The sequence below is a fragment of the Anomaloglossus baeobatrachus genome, chromosome 10, assembly GCF_048569485.1.
Source record: "Anomaloglossus baeobatrachus isolate aAnoBae1 chromosome 10, aAnoBae1.hap1, whole genome shotgun sequence".
Lineage (NCBI taxonomy): Eukaryota > Metazoa > Chordata > Amphibia > Anura > Aromobatidae > Anomaloglossus > Anomaloglossus baeobatrachus.
The window spans coordinates 116,027,329-116,050,646 of NC_134362.1; the positions used below are offsets into that span (position 1 = coordinate 116,027,329).

At 46.2% G+C, this 23,318-nt stretch overlaps 1 protein-coding gene across 2 annotated transcripts in view; it reads right to left on the minus strand.

The window, feature by feature from the left end:
- The window catches only part of SPON1 (spondin 1), a 2,596,838-nt gene that overhangs the window by 224,033 nt on the left and 2,349,487 nt on the right, over positions 1–23,318 (minus strand). The window lies entirely within an intron of this gene.

A 23,318-nucleotide genomic window follows, 5' to 3' on the forward strand; every position in this document is an offset into this window, starting at 1 on the left:
ACAAGTGGTAAATTTTCAGGTCATACATTTATAGCCCACAATGCCGGCAGATACGACGCTTACTTTATTGTTAAAGAACTGATTTCTGAAAAACTCTGCATGAAATTGATATCCCAAGGTGGACGTCTCTTGTGTGTGACGTTGCCTGATTTGGATATACGATTTATAGACTCTTTAAATTTCATCCCCATGAAACTTAGTAAGCTACCACAGGCTATGGATTTTCAGGTTCAAAAGGACATTTTCCCCACTTTTTTAACACTGAAGAAAATCAAAACTAGGTGGGGACCCTACCAGCTGTAAAATATTATGGGGTAGAGTACATGTCACCTAGTGAGAAAGGGGAATTTATGGAGTGGTATGAGACCCAGGTAAATACAACTTTTGACTTTAAGTCTGAACTAAAAGCTTATTGCAAGCAAGATGTTGAGATTCTGAGGCGCTCGTGTGAACTGTATAGAGAGCGTGTTATGGAGATGACGCAGAAAAATATTAAAATATACTGTAAACAAGAAAAGAAAAAAATTGAAGTGACCAGATGCATTGATCCTTTTCAGCTCGTCACCCTGGCATCTGTATGTATGGCAATGTACAGGTTTAAATTTCATCCAAAAAAGACCATAGCCATTTTACCAGGGGATAATTATCACAAGAAAAAAAAACATTTCTCATCACCCGCTATACAGTGGCTCATGTATGTAACACACACAGAGAACATAACCATTCAGCATGCTTTGAGAGGAGGTGAAAAACAAGTCGGAAAATATTTCTTAGATGGTTACGCCTATGTTAACAACAGACACATAGCCTTTGAATTTCAGGGCTGCTTTTACCATGGATATCCTGTATGTTATAATGAAAATGACTCAAACAAGGTTACAAACACATCCTATGGTCAATTATATTACGCCTTTTTAGCTAAAACGTTACTTGCAATTTTTTTGATACACAGTGAGAGTACTGTGGGAAAATGATTGGAATGAAATGGTTGAAAAAGATTCTAATCTTCAAACATTTCTTGTCCAAATGGAATTCCCCAAACCCTTAGATCCCCGCGATGCACTTTATGGGGGCCGTACTAATGCCATTAAACTTTAACATCAACGGAAATCTGGAGAGACGCTACATTACTATGATTTCACCAGTCTGTATCCCTTTGTAAGCAAAACTAAAACATATATTGTAAACAAAACTAAAACATTTGATACGGTGCCACACAAAAGGTTGGTGCATAAAATGAGAATAATGGGGATAGGGGAAAATATGTGTAACTGGGTTAAAAACTGGCTCAGTGATAGGAAACAAAGGGTGGTTATTAATGGTACGTACTCGGACTGGGTCTCAGTTCATAGTGGGGTACCACAGGGGTCAGTATTGGGCCCGCTTCTTTTCAACATATTTATAAATGACCTTGTTGGGGGCATGCGGAGTAGAATTTCAATATTTGCCAGATGATACTAAACTCTGCAGGGTAATCAATACAGAGGAGGATAATTTTATATTACAGGGAGATTTATGTAAATTGGAGGATTGAGCTGAGAAGTGGCAATTGAAGTTTAATGTAGATAAATGTAAGGTCATGCACTTGGGTAGAGGAAATAACATTTATGATTATGTACTTAATTGTAGAACACTGGGTAAAACAGACATAGAAAAAGACTTGGGTGTATGGGTGGATGGTAAACTTCACTTTAGTGGACAGTGTCAGGCAACTGCTGCCAGGGCTAATAAAATAATGGGATGTATTAAAAGAGGTATAAGTGTTCATGAAAAAAATATAGTTCTACCTCTGTACAAGTCACTAGTGCGACCGCACTTAGAATACTGTGTACAATTCTGGTCACCGATATATAAGAAGGACATAGCTGAATTGGAGAGGGTGCAGAGAAGAGTGACCAAGATTATTAGAGGAATGGGTGGGCTGCAATACGAAGACAGGTTATTAAGCTTGGGGTTATTTAGTTTGGAAAAACGAAGGCTTAGGGGGGATCTAATCACAATGTATAAATATATGAGGGGACAGTACAGAGACCTTTCCAAAGATCTTTTTACACCTAGGCCTGCGACTGGAACACGGGGGCATCCGCTATGTCTTGAGGAAAGAAGGTTTAATCATAATCACAGACGAGGATTCTTTACTGTACGAGCAGTGAGACTATGGAACTCTCTGCCGCATGATGTTGTAATGAGTGATTCACTACTAACATTTAAGCAGAGCCTGGATGCCTTTCTTGAAAAATTTAATATTACCAGTTATGTATATTAGATTTTATGACAGGGTATTGATCAAGGGAACTAGTCTGATTGCCAGATGTGGAGTCAGGAAGGAAATTTTTTCCCCATTGGAACTTGTTTGCCACATTGGGGTTTTTTTGCCTTCCTCTGGATCAAAATGTTAGGCTACGGGTTGAACTAGATGGACTTAGAGTCTCCCTTCAACCTTAAAAACTATGATACTATGATATCCTGTTGGCCATCCTCATATTATCTATGAGAACTTTGGATTTATTAAAAAATTACTTTGGTATTGCCAAAGTCAAGGTGCATTCTCCAAGGGATTTATTTTTTCCAGTTCTTCCGGTAAAACTCAACAAAAAATTAATGTTCCCCCTTTGCTCTTATGTGCTGTAAATTCACAAACTCAGGAGTGTACACATAGTGATGAAGAGCGCTCTCTGACAGGTACTTGGTGCACAATAGAGGTTGAGATGGCAATAGAAAAAGGATATAGGATTGCACACATCTATGAAATTTGGGATTTTCCTAATACCAGTGATGCTCTGTTTTGCGCCGTACATTAAATTACACCTTAGGGATAAGCAATAGGCTTCCGGTTATCCCAGCTGGTGCACTGATGATAACAAGAAACAACAGTACATTGACGCCTATCTTGAAAAAGAAGGTGTACAATTACGGTCTGAAAATGTAGGAATGAACTCTGCAAAGAGACAGATCTCCAAGCTTTTCTTAAATTCTTTATGGGGAAAGTTTGCACAGAGATCTAATTTCTCATGTACCAGTATTATCAGCGACACTGAAGATTATTATTATTATTTATTATTATAGCGCCACTTATTCCATTTACAAGTGAAATGGTATACGTACAACAATCATTAACAGTGCATAACAGACTGGTATAGGAGGAGAGAGGACCCTGCCCGCGAGGGCTCACAGTCTACAGGGAATGGGTGAAGATTTGTTTCATCATGTTTTTTTACCGTACTATGACATTTCAATGTTGCATTTTATTGATGATGAGGCAACCACAATTCACTAGAAATATACAGAGGGACATCACACTGTCAACAAAAACACAAACATTTTTATAGCGTGTTTTACAACAGCGTATGCCAGACAAGAGCTTTACTCTGTTCTGGATAAATTGCAGGAAAGATGCCTTTACAATGACACAGATTCTGTTATTTTTGTGCAGAAAGATGGTGAGTGGAGTCCTCCTTTACGGGATTACCTGGGGGAATTGACCAGTGAGATACCTGATTACACGTACATCACTGAATTTGTATCTGCAGGTCCAAAAACTTATGGATACAAACTCAACACTGGAAAAAATGTCTTAAAAGTGAAGGGTATAATGTTAAATGTTGGTAACAACAAATCTATTAATTTCAACAGTCAAAAAGATCTACTTCTGGACTACCCGCATAATGGAGAGAGCAAGTGATAATAGTGAAGTAGAAAAAGCTTTTTACCAAGTATGTACACCACCTCAGCATTTTCTACCTGGTACAAAACATATTTTGTCAAGGTAAGAAAAGTCGGACGATAAATTTAAACACAAAGTATATGGTACTTTTTAATAATCCTCGGGATAAATTACAAATTGTTACGTTAACACGACAGATGTATCCAGGAAAAACACGTTTTTTCTTAGAAGCTTTTTAAGATGCAACGCGGGTACCTTATGGTTATTTGATGCTAGACTTAACAGCTTATACCCCTGAGGATCTTTGCTTGAGGATTGGCCTGTTTCCACCAGCTTTACCCGCTGTGTATGTTCAAAAGAAAAAAACTTCTAAAAAGTGAATTTTGCACAAAATCAGACATTCTACACTGTGGACATAGTGATGTAAAGATGTCTGAGAGAATCTGACGTAACTGGGATCTCTAAAAAACCCTCATGAAGGCCCCTCCTTCTGTCAGAAAATCTATTTTGTGCAATGCAAGTCATGATTTAATTACAGCCATAGGGGAAATTGCATTAAACATCTTAAAAGGACATATTCCTCTGAAAGAACGACAAAAAAATATACTAAAAAAATGGCGTAAAGCTATAAGAGCCATGAGTAATAAATCCCACAGCATAAAGAAAAAGAAACATATACTAAATCAGACCGGTGGGTTTATAGGTCCTCTTTTAGGCTTTGCGATTCCGATAATACCAAGTCTTCTCGCTGGTAAATAATGGAACATACTGAGAAAATGTATCTTGTTCCTAAGCAGGAACTAATTAAACTACGAGCCCCTATTACAGACAACATACGACAGAGTTTAATCCATCGTCTTGATGCTGAAATTAGTGAAATTTTACAAAGACGTGACATACCGGACGACATCAAAATTAACAAATATAGTGATGTACTACAGAGATACTTGGTTCATGCTAAACACAATGCAAAGGAATTATCAACTTTAAAATTATTAATGCTCCTAAGATTGATCATCAACAGTTGTCGAATTCAGAAACTGATAATAATACAACCGTCAATGAAATTGTAAGTCATGTAAATCTGCGCTTTAAAAAGAATGCAGAATTTTTACTAAACAGACTGTTGCAGAACAAAAATATTACTTCGTGGAATGATAAAAGTGAATTTATATTCAAAGGAACTATAATTACAGGCTCTAACATGATGGATTTGGTACGTAACTAGAGATGAGCGAACCGGTCGCGGTTCGGCTCGAGGTCGGTTCGCCGAACGGAGCTCCCGTTCGAGTTCGGTTCGTCGAACGTTTGACGAACCGAACTCGAACTGCATAGGAAACAATGGCAGGCAATCACAAACACATAAAAACACCTAGAAAACACCCTCAAAGGTGTCCAAAAGGTGATAAACAACTCACAACACAACACAAACACATGGGAAAGTGACAAGGACATATACTCATGCGAAAACAAAACAGCTGGACAAGGAAAAAGAGGAGGAGACACAGATATATGAGTATATGCAAGGAAACATCGATGCCATTACTGTGTAACTTGAGCCCTGCTCATTTTAGGCTTCCAATCTGGATAAATTGCCTGAGCTCGACACGTACGCCTTGGGGATCTTGTCGTGTCCTGCAGCCAGCGTTGTCTCGGAACCTGTCTTCAGTGCTGCTGGGGGTCTGCTGGCAGATAAGCACATGCGTCTGTCCACTGATAATGTGGACATTGCTCTCAGAGGACTTTTCTTCCCCTGGGTCAGCCAGGGGACGGGAAAGGCACGCGTATTTTTGAAAGTGCTTCATGCAAAGCATCTGTTTCATTTTGAAAAGGGGGATCAAGTAATGCCAGTCAAGTGGGGTGTGTGTGGCCCAATTAGTGGCAACGAGGGAGACTGTGGTTGGAGTCCCCTCGCTGTATTTCTAAAAGAACCAAGATGAACAAGTCATGGCTCTCAGAGGACTTTTCTTCCCCTGGGTCAGCCAGGGGACGGGAAAGGCACGCGTATTTTTGAGAGTGCTTCATGCAAAGCATATTTTTCATCTTGAAAATTGGGTCAACTGATGCCAGTCAAGTGGGGTGTGTGTGGCCCAATTAGTGGCAACGAGGGAGACTGTGGTTGGAGTCCCCTTGCTGTGTTTTACATGATTTTCGAAGGGCATGACATGCCTAAGAGGTTGAGTTTCATCATCTGCAACTTGTTGGCAACAGAAAGGCTGCCTTTACACCCTTTTGAGACCGAAGATTTTCGAGACCTTATGCCCATTGCAGTGCCCCAAGAGCCGATGGCCAGTCGTCACTCCTTCTCCAAGAAAGGCGTGCCCGCGCTACCACAGTAGGTCGCACACAACCTCACCGATTCCTTGAGAAACTCTGTGTGTGACAGGGTGCATTTCAACACAGATACTTGGACCAGTAAGCATGGACAGGGGAGTTACATGTTGCTAACTGGGCAATGGGTAACTATGGTGAGAGATGGAGAAGGGTTTGCTGTACAAGTCTTGCCGTCCCCACGACTTGTGTGTCAATCCTTCCTCTGTATGTACAAGTTCCTCCACTGCTTCTGCCTCCTCAACCTCGTGTGGGTCCTCCACCTCGGCCCAAACCCTGTGTGGTCAGGCCATTCTTCCTTGTAACTGCGCCCAAGGAATCCCACACACCTCCTTACTATGCTGGCAGCAGAGCTCAAGGCCATCAGGCGGTCAAATATTTACTTTGAAATGTAGGGGAAATGTGAGACACCGCTGAGGAATTGTGGACGGTTAGCTCTGGAGAGTGAGACCAAGTTTCATCAATGGTTGTCTCCACTCAACCAGCAGTCAGGGAAGGTCGGGTGCGACAATGATACAAACCAGTCTGCGACCCTTCTTCAGGGCAATGTGACACACGTGGCTTGTATGGCTCACGTGTTGAACCTGGTTGTCCAGCAATTTTTAAAACACTATCCCGGCCTACATGGCCTTCTGCAGAGGGCACGGTGTAATGCCTGCCTGGATCAACACACTCAGATGGGCTGTAAAGGATAGGCTAGAGGCAAGCCACTCACCAAGCTGGACACCCAGAACCCTGAAACCCTTTAACCCCTATACAGTGATTTGGAATTACACAGGGCTCAAGTTGATCAATACCTGTGGAAGGCTGCAGTTCCAGAGAATAGCAGTCATGCAGGGTCAAAAACATTAATTGAGGAAGAGGAACAGAATGGGATGGCCAGGACTTAATCAGAAAACAAGCAGAGGTGAAATGCAGATCGGCCAACGAGGTACATAAACAGCAAGCAGGAAACGTAGTCAGGTAACAAGCACACAAACTCATAAAACTGAACTTGGGGTAACAGTAACAAGAGGTTCATAGCTTTGTCTGGCAGTGGTCTGCAGACAGGAGGGGCCTAAAAAAGGGTGTGGTGTCTTCCCATTGGGACCAGAGTACAAATTGATTGAGTGGACTACGTTGGTGACTTAACAGCCGTGTGCGGCAATGATGCAAACCTGTCTGCGGCCCTTCGTCAGGGCAATGTGACACACGGGCCTTGTATGGCTCACGTGTTGAATCTGATTCTCCAGCAATTTTTAAAATACCATCCCGGCCTACATGGCCTTGTGCAGCGGGCATGCTGCTATGTGCTCACTTTCATCCTTCGCACCCAGCAGCTCAACAACTTTCATCGCTCCGGAAGTCTTAGGGTCTGGCAGTTAAACGCCGGAAATGCGATATTCCGACACGCAGGAATTGGAATCTGCACATGTTGCAGCGTGTGTGGCAGCACCGCAGAGCCCTGCTGAAAAACAGTATGACGTATACCCTGGGCTAACTTGATCCAGAGGTGGTGCAGATCACGCTGCTGGAGTGGGGTCAGATCAAGGACCTATGCACCCTTCTACACAGTTTACAAATGTCGACGAAGATGTTTAGCACTGGCAATGCCATTCTCAGCGTGACAATTCTGATCATCTACATGATGGAGCACACTGTAAGCATTATTCGGAGTCAGGTGTTGGTCCAAGAGGAAGGTGAGGAAGTACAGGAGGAGTCATATGCAGAAGGGATAATAAGATCTACAAGGTCCATACGGTGAGCGGCATTTAGGCAGCAGTTATGGTGGGGGATAGGGATTAACAAGGGCGCATAGTATCAGCAAAAATTGTTGAGGAAGGTGCAGGAGCCATGAAGAAATGGAGGACGAACTTGCGATGGGCACAGAAGACTCAGCAGATGAGTGAGAGCTTGCTCACATTTCGGTTGTGCGAGGTTGGGGGGAGAGGGCGGAGGAAGGAGGCACGATTCTCACCTCTCTGCCACCAACACACCAAGGACTTGGTCCTCCTGGATGCACAAGACACATGAGCGTCTTCTTGCTGCACTACCTACAACATGACCCTCGGATTGTACGAATTCGAAGTAATGCTAACTACTGGGTTGCCACACTGTTAGATCCCCGGTACAAAACAAAATTTGGCGAAATAATTCCTGCCATAGAAAGGGACGCACGTATACAGGAGTATCTGCAGAAGGTGGTACGCAATCTTAGATCTGCTTTTCCACTAAACACCAGTGAGGCACAGAGTGAATCTCAACGCTTTGTCATGGATAGGAGGAAATGGTCTTTTACTTGTCCACATCTGAGGGACCGAGGGCTGGCTGCTGTGCTGAGATGGCATTGAGTACGGTGTCCCTGCAGAGTTACACTTTTGGTCATATACAAAATGAGTTGAAAAAGGCCAGATGCTGATGGAAAGGGGAACAGGTGTGTTGGAAAGGGGAAAAAAGTTTTTGTCCGTGGGTTTGGTGGTTAAGCAAAAGTAACATTTGCTGAAGAAACACCATCTGTTACGGTGGGACTGGCAGATTTGGATAAGGTGGTATATACTATGTTACCGCTATATAACGAAAATTAATAAGAAAAGAAAGAGAAAGGTATATATCCCCATCAGCAGTCAGTGTCCACCGTGCTCCCAGATGGAAAAGGAGAGGTTGGCAACTGGAAGGTTAGGTGGAGGATACAGAGCTGTGTGGCTATGAAACTAATAGTAGCCTGAACCAAGTTAGACGCCACTCTGATCTTGAGACTGGGAGCCCTGTTAGCGTCACAGGGTCCACACGCCCACCCAGCCCAGGAACTCCCTGTTAACATCACAGGGGCCATTCAGTACGCTGACCGTGTGCATTGGGGGCACACCTGTGGACAGCAGGCGCATCAGCAGCAGCAGGCCTGTTAATGCCACTGGGCTGCACAAGCAGGACTTGTAGGACAGGAGCTGGTCTTAACCGTTCTGCGTTACCAACTGTGGTGGCGGCCTGCATCGACGCCCTATCCCTGCCTACCTCTGGCCTAAAGCCGCAATGGGTTCAACACATGGAAGTGTGCTCTTTCGGAGCATAATAGAAAACTGTGCACCTCCTTGTTGTCTCCAGCCCCTTTTATAACCTGGGTCCGCCCCAAACCAGGGTGGACCACAATGCACCTCCTGGAGACAAAAGCAGAGTGATACGTCATGAGTGGCATAACTAGCATCCTATTTGGAACCGCAACTTCAATGATGACCTCATGGCTGTCATGACCCAAACACCTCACCAGTCATCATCTGACCATCAATAATGAGGTGACAAGTCATAGGGGCGGGCCTCTGCAAGCCATTTGGGAGTGGCCTGGCCACATCGTCAGGACACCTGATGCCCTGTGGTCTAAATGGGCCCCCCACATCAGGGGCAGGGCCAAAGAGTTCATTACCGGACCTAGTTTCTGATGCAGTAAGTGCCTGACCATGGTCAGTTGCATGAAATACAGTCTCTGAAAAAAGACTATCAGCTTTAGCATGGTGTCTAGGCACAACACAGGACTTAGACCCGGCACGGAGTGCAAGTACCTGTGCAAAGAGGCTTTTCGCACTAAGTGTGGGAGCATGCGCTGTAGCCCGAAATGAAGACTTAGCCTCAGGAATGGCACAGTCAGGCTGAGCATACTCACTAGGCGAAACACTGGAGTTAGGCTGCGGCTGGGATAAATCGGCACAAGCATGCGCACTAGCTGCCTCTCCACACTTAGACGTGGAGGAGAAAGCAGCCAGCTGGACAACCCGAGGCACAGGCCTAAATGGCAGCTGATGCCTGGGCGCAACGGAAACCGCAGCAGACTGCTTGCGTTTAAGGCGTCACCGTTTTGTAACAACAAATACCATCCAAAAGAACAGGTTTACTTCTTCCCATGGATAATCTGATATGATCCCTTTTTTCATGGACACGACCATCGCTAACAAATGTAGATGAGGCCAAAACAGCAGCTGCTTCAATGGATCTCAAGTGCTCCATAAAGTGGCCTCTCCTCCACCTCAAGTTCAAGATCCCAAATACTCCATGCCTCTGTGGTGTCAACCCAATCGCACTTGCTTCCTAACAGCTCTCAAGTTTCCACCAGCCCTGCTGAGTATGGGGTAACAGAGATGGTTGAGTCTGCATAGCTGTTCAGTCACACTATAGCCTGGGAATCAGAGGTCTGCTCCAAAGCTGCAGTGAGTGAGTGACAAGGAAGTTATTATTATTTTTATTATTATTGATTTATAGAGCACCATTGATTCCATGGTGCTGTACATGAGAAGGGGGTTACATACAGAATAAATATACAAGTAACTATAGACAGACTGGTACAGAGGGAAGAGGGACCTGCCCTTGCTGGATTACATTCTAAAGGATTTTTGGGAGGAGACAGTAGGAGTGGTGTAGGTTGAGCGTCAGGTACGTATGGTGGTGGTGTCATTGAAGGTTATAGTCATTTCTGAACAGATGAGTTTTCAGATTCAGTTTGAAGCTTGCGGGTGTAGCAGATAATCTGACGTGTTGAGGTAGCGAGTTCCATGAGACAGGGTAAATGATCTGCGCAGATAACCAGAAGCTTTATGAGTGGGATCCAGGCCCCGATGAAGAAGGTGCTGAGCCTAATCTACACCATCATTTCCACAAAGTAAATCCTCCTGGTGGAGACAATGGGGAACATGATGAGGAGCACAGATACCTGATTAAAACGACAACTTTACTATTCGGTCAGGGCAGGAAGAGGTTGTCTCGGGGGACTCAGGACGAGGGGAATGAAAACACACAGGGTGATTGATGAGGTTGGAGACCACACTTACTGTCAAACCAAAGTCAGCCAGTCGATGAGGTCAGCAGAGGAGGTGGAGGAGGATGCTACTGACGACGAGGTTACGTTGCGTCTTCCTGGCCAGAGACAAAGTACTGGAAGCACGTCAACAACTGAATCATGGGCCACAACTTTGCCTCTGAGCAGAAGTCGTGTTGGCTATGCAGGTCGCATGTGCTGTAAGCCTTGCCTAGCCTGTGAATTTTTGGACATCGCAAAGGATCACCCAAGTCATGGAATCTGTAAGATTTGTCAACAATCTGTAAGTAGAAGGCAAAAACTCACACTTTTGAGTACTTCCACCATGAAGTATCACATGGATATGAATTGACAGCGTGAAGGTGTATTGCTCAGCTTTAGCAACTGTCAACGCAATATGCTTATTTGCCGTTCATTGCATGCATTGTTGCAGACTACACACAAGGGGCTGCTGTTTTTTTGGATCTGCCTTTGGTCACTATAGCAATATAAAATTGCTCTTCGGGTGTGGACTTGGAGATGCTGTCTATGAACAGAAGGAAAAGCTAAAGGTGTGTGTTACAGCAAGGAGCCACCGCGGAAACAGTTTGTTCAATTGTGAGGGGAGTTGTGTTGTACTTTGATGATGAGCACTGTAACGTCAGTGAGCAGCATCCTGTGCCACAGACCAACATTCTTACGGTGCTGTCTATACTGTTTACCGTGAGAGGAGCATAAAGTCTGTATTTCTGGCAACTGGACATCACAGTACCCGGGTACGGTAGGCTGTGCCCAGACAATAATGCGGGCACGCAACACTTTGTTTTATTAGCAAAACACATATCTGTTCTGGGTAGGCCGACTATATAGACCAGGGGTGGGGAACCTCCGGCCCGCGGGCCGTATGCGGCCCGCCATGACCTTTTCTGCGGCCCCCGGGCACATTGCACAGTCCACAGAGCTCGGGAGGCAGCAGCGTCTTGCTTGCTGCTGGCCCTTTAAACCCTGTATGGCTTACGTCCTCATGCTAGCGTGAGGACGTACTTTGTGGGTGGAGTTAGCGCTCAACTCGCTCTTTTTCCACAGAAGAGAAGCTACTACCTCAGCGTCCGACAGGTGTGTTTGTGCTCCCATGCCTGTGTGTGCCCCTGCACATCCCCACTGCAGCCTGTGCTCCGTGCAGCGTCCCATCCACCTTGCGCATTCCCACTGCAGCCTGTTCTCCGTGCAGTGTCCCGTCCTCCTCGTGCATTCCCACGGCAGCCTGTGCTCCTCACTCTCCCCCACGGCAGCCTGTGCTCCTCACTCTCCCCCACGGCAGCCTGTGCTCCTCACTCTCCCCCACGGCAGCCTGTACTCCTCACTCTCCCCCACGGCAGCCTGTGCTCCTCACTCTCCCCCACGGCAGCCTGTGCTCCTCACTCTCCCCCACGGCAGCCTGTGCTCCTCACTCTCCCCCACGGCAGCCTGTGCTCCTCACTCTCCCCCACGGCAGCCTGTGCCCCTGTGGCCTCCCCACGGCAGCCTGTGCCCCTGTGGCCTCCCCACGGCAGCCTGTGCCCCTGTGGCCTCCCCACGGCAGCCTGTGCCCCTGTGGCCTCCCCACGGCAGCCTGTGCCCCTGTGGCCTCCCCACGGCAGCCTGTGCCCCTGTGGCCTCCCCACGGCAGCCTGTGCCCCTGTGGCCTCCCCACGGCAGCCTGTGCCCCTGTGGCCTCCACACTGCTGCCTATGCCCCTGCGGCCTTCACACTGCTGCCTGTGCCCCCCTGGTATGTCAGAACCCCTAGCAATGTCCTTAAATTTCTCCCAGCCCTCCCAAGTGATATATAATCCTCCCTAGTGATGTCTAGTCCTCCCAGCCCTCCCCAGTGATGTCTAGTCCTCCCAGCCCTCCCCAGTGATGTCTAGTCCTCCCAGCCCTCCCCAGTGATGTCTAGTCCTCCCAGCCCTCCCCAGTGATGTCTAGTCCTCCCAGCCCTCCCCAGTGATGTCTAGTCCTCCCAGCCCTCCCCAGTGATGTCTAGTCCTCCCAGCCCTCCCCAGTGATGTCTAGTCCTCCCAGCCCTCCCCAGTGATGTCTAGTCCTCCCAGCCCTCCCCAGTGATGTCTAGTCCTCCCAGCCCTCCCCAGTGATGTCTAGTCCTCCCAGCCCTCCCCAGTGATGTCTAGTCCTCCCAGCCCTCCCCAGTGATGTCTAGTCCTCCCAGCCCTCCCCAGTGATGTCTAGTCCTCCCAGCCCTCCCCAGTGATGTATATGCCCTCAGCATCTCCTGTGATGTATTTACAACAGTCCCAGCTGACACAAACGTGGAAAAACAGTTGTGAGAAGCAATAAGATCAATATTGAATAATATAGCCGCACCAAAAACAAGAAGCTTCAGCCGCCACGATGAGTTAATTGTTTGACTAAGTATAGCAGGGTAATTTTAAGTTGATAGTTTTGTGCGGCCCCCGAAGGTTGGTAGAAAATTCCAAATGGCCCTCGGCATTAAAAAGGTTCCCCACCCCTGATATAGACAATAAGACTTGCTGCCTCTGCACTGTCAAATTGTCACGTACAGTTTAAATCATAGAGTGACAGCGACACATGTTTGCATTGACTGTTGCTTTTCAAGATTTTCATGACTGTGTTGCAGAGCTGTGTGGTTTGCATTGACACTGTTATCATCTGCCTTATCTGTGAGTCTTCAGCTAACAAGGGTATTCAGGGGGGGGTAATGTGTTTTGTCTATGTTTAGGTAGATAACTTGGAAGCTCTTGTGATGCACCACTGGTAAGTCGTGTTCGCACACACACACACACACACGCACGCACAAACACTCAATTACTGCTACGCAGAGGGATTAGCAGGTAGTAGGCAACAGAATAGATTGTTCAATTATTTCAATTGTATGCATGGTTCTTATTGTTTGTTTTGGTAAAGTTAAACAATCATTTATCAACCCAACTGCCTAGAGTCCTTTTCCTGTTGCCTGGTTTTGCTGCATACTGGGGAGCCCACCCTGTGTACACGACTTAAAATGAAGCATAAGTCGCAATGTGAATTTCACTGTGCTACAATGCGGCCTAGCGTGCCTGTGCAACCACCGCCTGCCCCATCAAGTGCATCTGCATGCTCTTCATCTTCTGTGACTGTGGGGACAGCAGTCACACATGGTTTTTCAAACTGAACTTCCACCCCTATACCCGTAACAGGGAGTGTGATTGGCAGGTCATAACTTGTTTTGGAAGTGGAAACAGATGGTATTGTTAAGCTGTCAGACATCGAGAGAACCACCATTGGATGCAGGCTACATTATATCCACGCCTGCACCTTCGTCACAGATTGGCTGGACTATCTGCAGTTAATAATTGCGTTCTAGAAATGGAAAGGAGTGTAGAATGCACATGTGTTGTACCTTGCTTGGCAGCAAAGGAACACTAACTTAGTATTACAGACAATTTTAGGATGGCAGAAAAAAAATCCGCTCTTAATTAAATAGCGTGGCAAAAGTGGACAGGTGGGTACAGTGGCCATGTTCTGTGGGTACCAGGACAGTAAAGGAAGCCTCACTTTCTATCCCTCCTAATAATCAAATGCAGCAAGGAATTCCCTGAGTTTGCTATAAAATTAGCTTAGCAAAATGTGCATGAGGGTAGAATGCAGAGGTGCTTGAGATTGCTTGGCACAAGTGGCACAAAAATGGAGTACAACAGCCACTTTTTGTAGGCCACTAAGTTTCAGCTTTGTTTGCTAGTATAATAGCTTAGTAAAAGTGTGCAGGAGGGTGTAATGCAGAGGTGCTGGAAATAGCTTGGCACCAGTGGGACACTAATGAAGTCCAACAGCCACGTTTAGGATGCCACTAGGTTCACTGAGTGTTTGCTAGTATAATGGCTTAGTAACAATGAGTTTGAGTGTGCAATGCAGGCAGACGTGCTGCAAATATCTTTGCACTAGTGGGACAATACAGAAGTCCAACAGCCATGTTTAGGATGCCACTAAGTTCACTCAGTGTTTGCTAGTATAATGGCTTAGTAACAATGAGTTTGAGTGTGCAATGCAGGCAGACGTGCTGCAAATATCTGTGCACTACTGGGACTATACAGAAGTCCAATAGCCACGTTTAGGATGCCACTAAGTTCACTGAGTGTTTGCTAGTATAATGGCTTAGTAACAATGAGTTTGAGTGTGCAATGCAGGCAGACGTGCTGCAAATATCTGTGCACTACTGGGACTATACAGAAGTCCAATAGCCACTTTTAGGATGACACTAGGTACACTCAGTGTTTGCTAGTATAATGGCTTAGTTATAATGAGTTGGAGTGTGCAATGCAGGCAGACGTGCTGCAAATATCTGTGCACTAGTGGGACAATACAGAAGTCCAACAGCCACGTTTAGGATGCCACTAAGTTCACTGATTGTTTGCTAGTATAATGGCTTAGTAACAATGAGTTTGAGTGTGCAATGCAGGCAGACGTGCTGCAAATATCTGTACACTACTGGGACTATACAGAAGTCCAGTAGCCACGTTTAGGATGCCCCTAGGTTCACTGAGTGTTTGCTAGTATAATGGCTTAGTAACAATGAGTTTGAGTGTGCAATGCAGGCAGACGTGCTGCAAATATCTTTGCACTAGTGGGATAATACAGAAGTCGAACAGCCACGTTTAGGATGCCACTAAGTTCACTCAGTGTTTGCTAGTATAATGGCTTAGTAACAATGAGTTTGAGTGTGCAATGCAGGCAGACGTGCTGCAAATATCTGTGCACTACTGGGACTATACAGAAGTCCAATAGCCACGTTTAGGATGCCACTAAGTTCACTCAGTGTTTGCTAGTATAATGGCTTAGTAATAATGAGTTTGAGTGTGCAATGCAGGCAGACGTGCTGCAAATATCTTTGCACTAGTGGGACAATACAGAAGTCCAATAGCCACTTTTAGGATGACACTAGGTACACTCAGTGTTTGCTAGTATAATGGCTTAGTTATAATGAGTTGGAGTGTGCAATGCAGGCAGACGTGCTGCAAATATCTGTGCACTAGTGGGACAATACAGAAGTCCAACAGCCATGTTTAGGATGCCACTAAGTTCACTGAGTGTTTGCTAGTATAATGGCTTAGTAACAATGAGTTTGAGTGTGCAATGCAGGCAGATGTGCTGCAAATATCTGTGCACTACTGGGACTATACAGAAGTCCAATAGCCACGTTTAGGATGCCACTAGGTACACTCAGTGTTTGCTAGTATAATGGCTTAGTTATAATGAGTTGGAGTGTGCAATGCAGGCAGACAAGCTGCAAATATCTGTGCACTAGTGGGACAATACAGAAGTCCAACAGCCACGTTTAGGATGCCACTAAGTTCACTCAGTGTTTGCTAGTATAATGGCTTAGTTATAATGAGTTTGAGTGTGCAGAGGACAGGAGGGTACAGTGCCAGGGTTGTGGGGCTCAGGGTAGAGGAATGAAAGCCTGCCTTTCTATTACCTCCTAATAGGGAAATGCAGCGAGGAAATCCCTGACCTTAGCTACACAGACGCTGTCATCTTGTGTAGCTGTTAAACTCTGTTTTCTGGACCTGTCACCTATGGCTCTGACCCTGCCGGTACGAGCCCTTAAAAGGACTGATAGAAAGTGCTCTCCCTAAGCTGTCCAGCGCTGTGTATGGAGCGCATACAGCAGTATCGGCGATAAGACTCAGGACGGAGCTGCGCCAGTGATGTCTGACACCAAGGACGCAGAAGGCAGATAATGGCGTGCTGGAGGAAAATGTCCGGTTTTATAATGCAGGGACATGTGACATGGACATCCTATCACACATGCCGTTGCTTCTCTGGCTAAAAGTCCACTTAGCTGTGTGTGTGTCTGGGATTGGCTGACATGCTGGCCCTCCCCACTACACGCGCGCGCTTAGGGAAGGAAGACAAGGAAAAAAAAAAAATGGCGATCGCCATTATCCTTACAGCAGTGATCTGCTGCACACTATACACTGAAATTTCATAATAGTGTGAGTCACAGAGTGACTTACACTATTACAGCGGAAAGCCAGCTAGGAATTAGCTGTTTTTTTGCTGCTAGAACCGTTCTCGAACGTATCTAGAACTATCGAGCTTTTGCAAAAAAGCTCGAGTTCTAGTTCGATCTAGAACAGGCCCCAAAATCACTCGAGCCGCGAACTGGAGAACCACGAACCTAGAACCGCGCTCAACTCTATACGTAACACAACTCAGAATCACGCCCTGATCAACAGAAATTTACCACGGGGATGGGATACATTTATGCTGGCCATGGCTGAGCTAAATATGCCCTCCACTGTTGTTGGTAATTCCACTACCAGAGAACAGTGAGATCGATTAAAAATACCATTAAATGAATCTGATGGTACATCTAAATCTCGAACTCTATTCACACCACGACGTGTGAACCATCCTTTACACTCCTCTCCAATAAGTACTGCTCAAGGACCTTTGAGGATTAAAAAAAAGAGTATCACCGATCCTACAATCCACATGGCTCACTATGTAATGACAACTCTGATTTTGTTCCCTGATAATTGTTTTGATATTTGCTGTGTATTGCAGATGTTCAATTGTATTGATTTTTGATATTGTTCACTGATAATTGCTTTGATATTTGCTGTGTATTGCGGATTTGGTTCAATAAACATTAAATTATTATATGAAATAAAAAGGCTTCTCTCATTAATATCATGGGTAATCGTGTCAGTAAGACAGACTTCTCTCATTTAATATCATGGGTAATCTTGTCTATAAGACTCATGGGGAACATTATACTATATGTAATTCTACTGACAATATCATGGGGAACATTCTACTATTATATGAATAAAGTTTCTTTTATTATCATGGGTAATCGTGTCAGTAAGACAATTTGATATCAATGATACACTTTGAATATCAATTATATTAACGGAATATTACAATATCAAAATATCTATATAAATGAGAATAATTATTGGACATAAAAATAATAGGACATGATTAAGGTAAACATAACAAATAACAAATTAATATCATTTGATATCTATTTGATATCAAAAGGATATCAAATGATAGCCATTTGATTAAGGGGGAGTGTTTAATACACTTTGATAGGGGCAGGGCACCTGTCAGATTTCTTTTGACGGCTTATCCCTCCCCTCTACTACTGGGGGAGAAGTCTATTAGGAGGAGTAGTCCTGGGGGGGAGTGGAGTATAATAAGAGGAGTAGTCCTGGGGGTGAGGAGTATAAGAGGAGGAGTGGTCCTGGGGAGAGAGGAGGATAATAGGAGGAGAAGTCCTGAGGAGAGAGGAGGATAATAGGAGGAGGAGTCATGGGGAGAGAGGAGGATAATAGGAGGAGTAGTCCTGAAGGGAGAGGAGTCTAATAGGAGGAGTAGTCCTTGGGGGAAAAGTCTAATAGGAGGAGCAGTCCTGGGGAAAGAGGAGGATAATATGAGGAGTAGTCCTGGGGAGAGAGGAGTATAATAAGAGGAGTAGTCCTGGTGGGAGAGGAGTATAATAGGAGGAATAGTCCTGGAGAGAGAGGAGCATAATAGGAGGAGAAGTCCTGGGGGGAGAACTGTCTAATAGGCAAAGTAGTCCTGGGGAGAGAGGAGGATAATAGGAGGAGTAGTCCTGGGGAGAGAGGAGTATAATAGGAGGAGTAGTCCTGGGCGAGAGGAGGATAATAGTAGTAGTCCTGGGGGAGAGGAGTCTAACAGGAGGAGTAGTCCTGGGGGAGAGGAGTATAATAGAAAGTGTTGTCCTGGGGGGAGAGGAGTATAATAGGAGGAGTAGTCCTGGGGAGAGAGAAGTATAATAGGAGGAGTTGTCCTGGGGAAAGAGGAGGAGAATATGAGGAGTAGTCCTGGGGAAAGAGGAGGATAATAGGAGGAGTAGTCCTGGGGAGAGAGGTTGGATAATAGCAGGAGTAGTTCTGGGGGGAGAGGAGTCTAATAGGAGGAGTAGTCCTGGGGGGAGAGGAGACTAATAGGAGGAGTAGTCCTGGGGAGAGAGGAGGATAATAGGAGGAGTAGTCCTTGGGGGAGAAGTCCAATAGGAGGAGTAGTCCTGGGGGGAGGAGTCTAATAGGAGTAGTCCTGGGGGAGACATGTCTAATAGGAGGAGTAAATAGAGAGAAGGTATGCACACCAGTCTATGTAAGGGAAATATATGAAAAGTAGAAACTGCTGTGTGAATACTGACATGAAAAATTCAATAGCTATATGTAAGAATGAAAATATGAAAATGGAATCTGCAGTTAAAAAACTTACCCGCTTTTCATATATTCCCCTTACATAGTCACTGGTGTGCATACCTTCTCTCTATATAGTGTAGATTTTTTAGGTTTTTGCACCCAGTTCAGACTCAGAATTGGTGTTCCAGACGTTATTTCTTAATTGATTTGTAGTCTTTCGTTTATGAACCCGTCCCCACCACACCTATTGCCAGTCCACATTATACGCATATATAGCCTAGGTGTCAGCTTCCCATCACGGCAAGTTTTTTAACTGCATGAGAGGACACACACTAGCTAGGGACCCCAATGTAGAGAAATACTTTGGCGTAGTGTTGGGGCTCTATTGCATTGATCAATTCAATAGTAGTGATGAGCGAGTACTAAAAAGCTTGGGTGCTCGAGGCTCGGGCCAAGCATCCCAAGATACTCATGTACTCGGCCCGAGCACCGAGCCCAATGTTATCCTATGGGAGACCCGAGTATTTTTCTGAAATGACCCCCGGCAGCATGTAGAAACCCTAAAAATGTCACAAAAGTCTCAGAAGAGTGCTCAAATGACATGGCAACAGCATGGGGAAGACCCCTTGAAGCATTTATCACTCAAAAGTCACAGCTGTGAACAATTTTGTCCGCGTTTTACGCCATTTTTACGGACTCACCAGAAAACCTTCCAAAATGACACCAAAATGAATTTTCATGGCGGAAATGTTAAGGGCATATACCCAATAGTGAGATAGAGCTGGTGTATGTTACTTTTGGAGATTACATGAAAGAATTTACGTGAAAACATTGTGTGGCACTCCGATGTCCCTGAGAAGAGACGTACATGAAGGCCTCTTGAGTCTAATGTGCCCATTTTGAGGAAGTGAGTCTTTGTAGTATTTTCCTTTGCCAGGGCAGTCCAACATTGGGAGGTTCACCAATGCCCCTGCATACAGACGTGCATGAGGGCCTGTAAACCTGAAGTGCACATTGTAAGGAAGTGGGTCTTTTGTAGTATAGCCCTTTGGCAGGGCAGCCAAAAATTGGGAGGCTCCACATTGTCCCTGGATAGAGACGTGCATGATGGCCTGTAAACCAGAAGTGCCCACTGTAAGGAAGTGGGTCTTTTGTAGTATAGCCCTTTGGCAGGGTAGCCAAAAATTGGGAGTCTCCACATTGTCCCTGGATAGAGACGTGCATGAGGGCCTGTAAACCTGAAGTGCCCATTGTAAGGAAGTGGGTCTATTGTAGTATAGCCCTTAGGCAGGGCAGCCAAAAATTGGGAGGCTCCACATTGTCCCTGGATAGAGAAGTGCAGGAGGGCCTGTAAACCTGAAGTGCCCATTGTAAGGAAGTGGGTCTTTTGTAGTATAGCCCTTTGGCAGGGCAGCCAAAAATTTGGAGGCTCCGCATTGTCCCTGGATAGAGACGTGCATGATGGCCTGTAAACCAGAAGTTCCCATTGTAAGGAAGTGGGTCTTTTGTAGTATAGCCCTTAGGCAGGGCAGCCAAAAATTGGGAGGCTCCACATTGTCCCTGGATAGAGACATGCATGAGGGCCTCAAAACATTGTTCCCATTGCAAAGGAGCGGGTCTCCTGTCGTTGTAATGTCCATTCTGAAAAAATGGGCGAAAAAATTTACCACTGGGGGTATACCTGAAACAACGGCCTAACTATTGTAACGGTCATCATGGTGGCGCATGAGGAGAAGGAGGAGCAGTCCAGCGATTAGCCAAAGTCTAGAAGTGTGTACCCATGGGTGAGTGTAGGTACATGGCAAATTCCCGTTACAAACTTTAAATTCTGCTGTCATTTGCTGGTGGTGTGGTGAAGTCTGGCCCAATCCAACCCTTGTTCATCTTGATCAGAGTCAGCCTGTCAGCATTTTCAGTTGACAGGCAGGTTCGTTTATCTGTAATGATTCCACCTGCGGCACTAAAAACACGCTCTGACAAAACGCTAGCGGCAGGGCATTCCAGGACTTCCAAGGCGTAGAGAGCCAATTCATGCCACGTGTCCAGCTTGGATACCCAATAATTGTAAGGCACAGAGCAATGTCGGAGTACAGTTGTTCGATCTGCAAGGTACTCCTTGAGTATCTGGGCAAACTTAGGATTTCTTGTGGCACTACCCCGAACCTCTGGGCCTGTGGTACGTGAGGGGCTGAGAAAACTGTCCCACATCTTAAAGACTGTTCCCCTACCTCTGGCGGATTGGACTTGTGCCCCTCTCGGCTGTACGCCTTGGTTGTCCACTGATTCCTGACCTATGCCACTAGCGTTTTGTGAGGGGAATGCTTTGCCTACTTCCGTGAGTATGGCCTTCCGGAACTGCTGCATTTTGGCTGACCTCTCCGCCTCGAGAATAAGAGACATAAAGTTCTCCTTGTAGCGTGGGTCTAATAGTGTTATCAACCAGTAATGATTGTCGGCCAAGATGTTCTTAACGCGAGGGTCATGAGACAGGCAGCTTACCATAAAGTCAGCCATGTGCGCCAGACTCTTAACAGCCAGTATTTCAGTATCCTGACCAACACGATGACTGAACATGCTGTCCTCCTCCTCCTCCTCATCTACCCTGTCCTCTGGCCAGCCACGCTGAACCGAGGATGTGACTGGTGTGCATGTCATATCCTCAATTTGGCCGGAGAGTTGCTCCATGTCTTCATCCTCCTCCTCGTCATAGTCCTCCACTGCACGTTGTGATGAGACGAGGCTCGGCTGTGTGTTATCACCCACACTCACTACTGTTTCTTGCTACAACTCATCGCGCTCCGCCTGCAATGCATCATGTTTGTTTTTGATATAATATAATGGCGTCATCCCCACTCACCATCTTGGTGGAGTCCTCAAAGTTTTGGAGAATGGTACATAGGTCGGACATCCATCTCCACTCCTCAGGTGTTATGTGTGGAGTTTGACCCATTTCCCGACAGCTTAGGTGATGCAGGTACTCAACAACTGCCCTCTTCTGCTCACATATCCTGACCAACATGTGCAGAGTTGAATTCCAATGCGTGGGGACATCACACACAAGTTTGTGAGCCGGAAGATGCAAACGGCGCTGAAAGTCGGCAAGGCCGGCTGAAGCAGTAGGTGACTTTCGAAAATGTGCAGACAGGCGGCGAACTTTTACCAGCAGATCAGACAGCTCTGGGTATGACTTTAGAAACCGCTGAACCACGAGGTTGAGCACATGGGCCACGCATTGAACATGTGTCAGCTGGCCTCGCCTCAAAGCCGCCACCAGGTTCCGGCCATTGTCCCACACGACCTTTCCTGGCTTTAGGTTCAGAGGTGTGAGCCAGTGATCTGCCTGCTGTTTCAGAGCTGTCCACACCTCTTCTGCATTGTGGGGTTTGTCACCTATGCAGATTAGCTTCAGCACAGCCTGTTGACGCTTCGCCGAGGCAGTGCTGCAGTGCTTACAGCTTGGGACTGGTGTGGAGGGTAAAGTGGATGAGGATGCGCAGGAGGAGGATGATATTCCGGAGCTGTAGAGTGTGGGTGAAACCCTGACTGAGGTAGGGCCTGCAAACCTTGGTGTGGGAAGGACGTGTTCCGTCCCTCGGTCAGACTGGGTCCCAGCTTCCACAATATTAACCCAGTGTGCCGTCAACGAGATGTAGCGGCCTTGCCCACAAGCACTTGTCCACGTGTCTGTGGTTAGGTGGACTTTGGCTGAAACAGCGTTGTTCAGGGCACGTGTGATGTTTTGTGACACGTAGTTATGCAATGCGGGGACGGCACACCGGGAGAAATAGTGGCGGCTGGGGACCGAGTAACGTGGGACAGCTGCCGCCATCAGGTCGCGGAATGCTTCTGTCTCCACCAGCCTAAAAGGCAACATTTCCAGCGCAAGCAGTCGCGAAATGTTAGCATTTAGAACTGTGGCATGTGGGGCGTTGGCAGTGTATTTGCGCCTGCGTTCAAAGGTTTGCTGAATGGATAACTGAACGCTACGCTAGGACAAGGACGTGCTTGATGATGGTGTTATTTCTGCGTAGGCAACTGCAGGTGCAGGGCCGGAGGAGGCTTGTTCGCAGGCAGCATGGACAGGGGATTGGCTCGCATGCACAACAAGCGAAGATGTAGCAGTGACATCAGCAAGCACTGCTCCTCGACTCTGTTGTACCTCCCACAAAGTCGGGTGCTTGGCTGACATGTGCCTGATCATGCTGGTGGTGGTCAGGCTGCTAGTTTTGGTACCCCTGCTGATGCTGGCATGGCAGGTGTTGCAAATGGCCTTTTTAGAATCATCTGGAGCCAACTTAAAAAACTGCCAGACTCGGGAAGACCTAACATTTGTACAGGCACCTTGTGTCGTGTTGTTGTTCCGGGGAACGGTTGCCTGA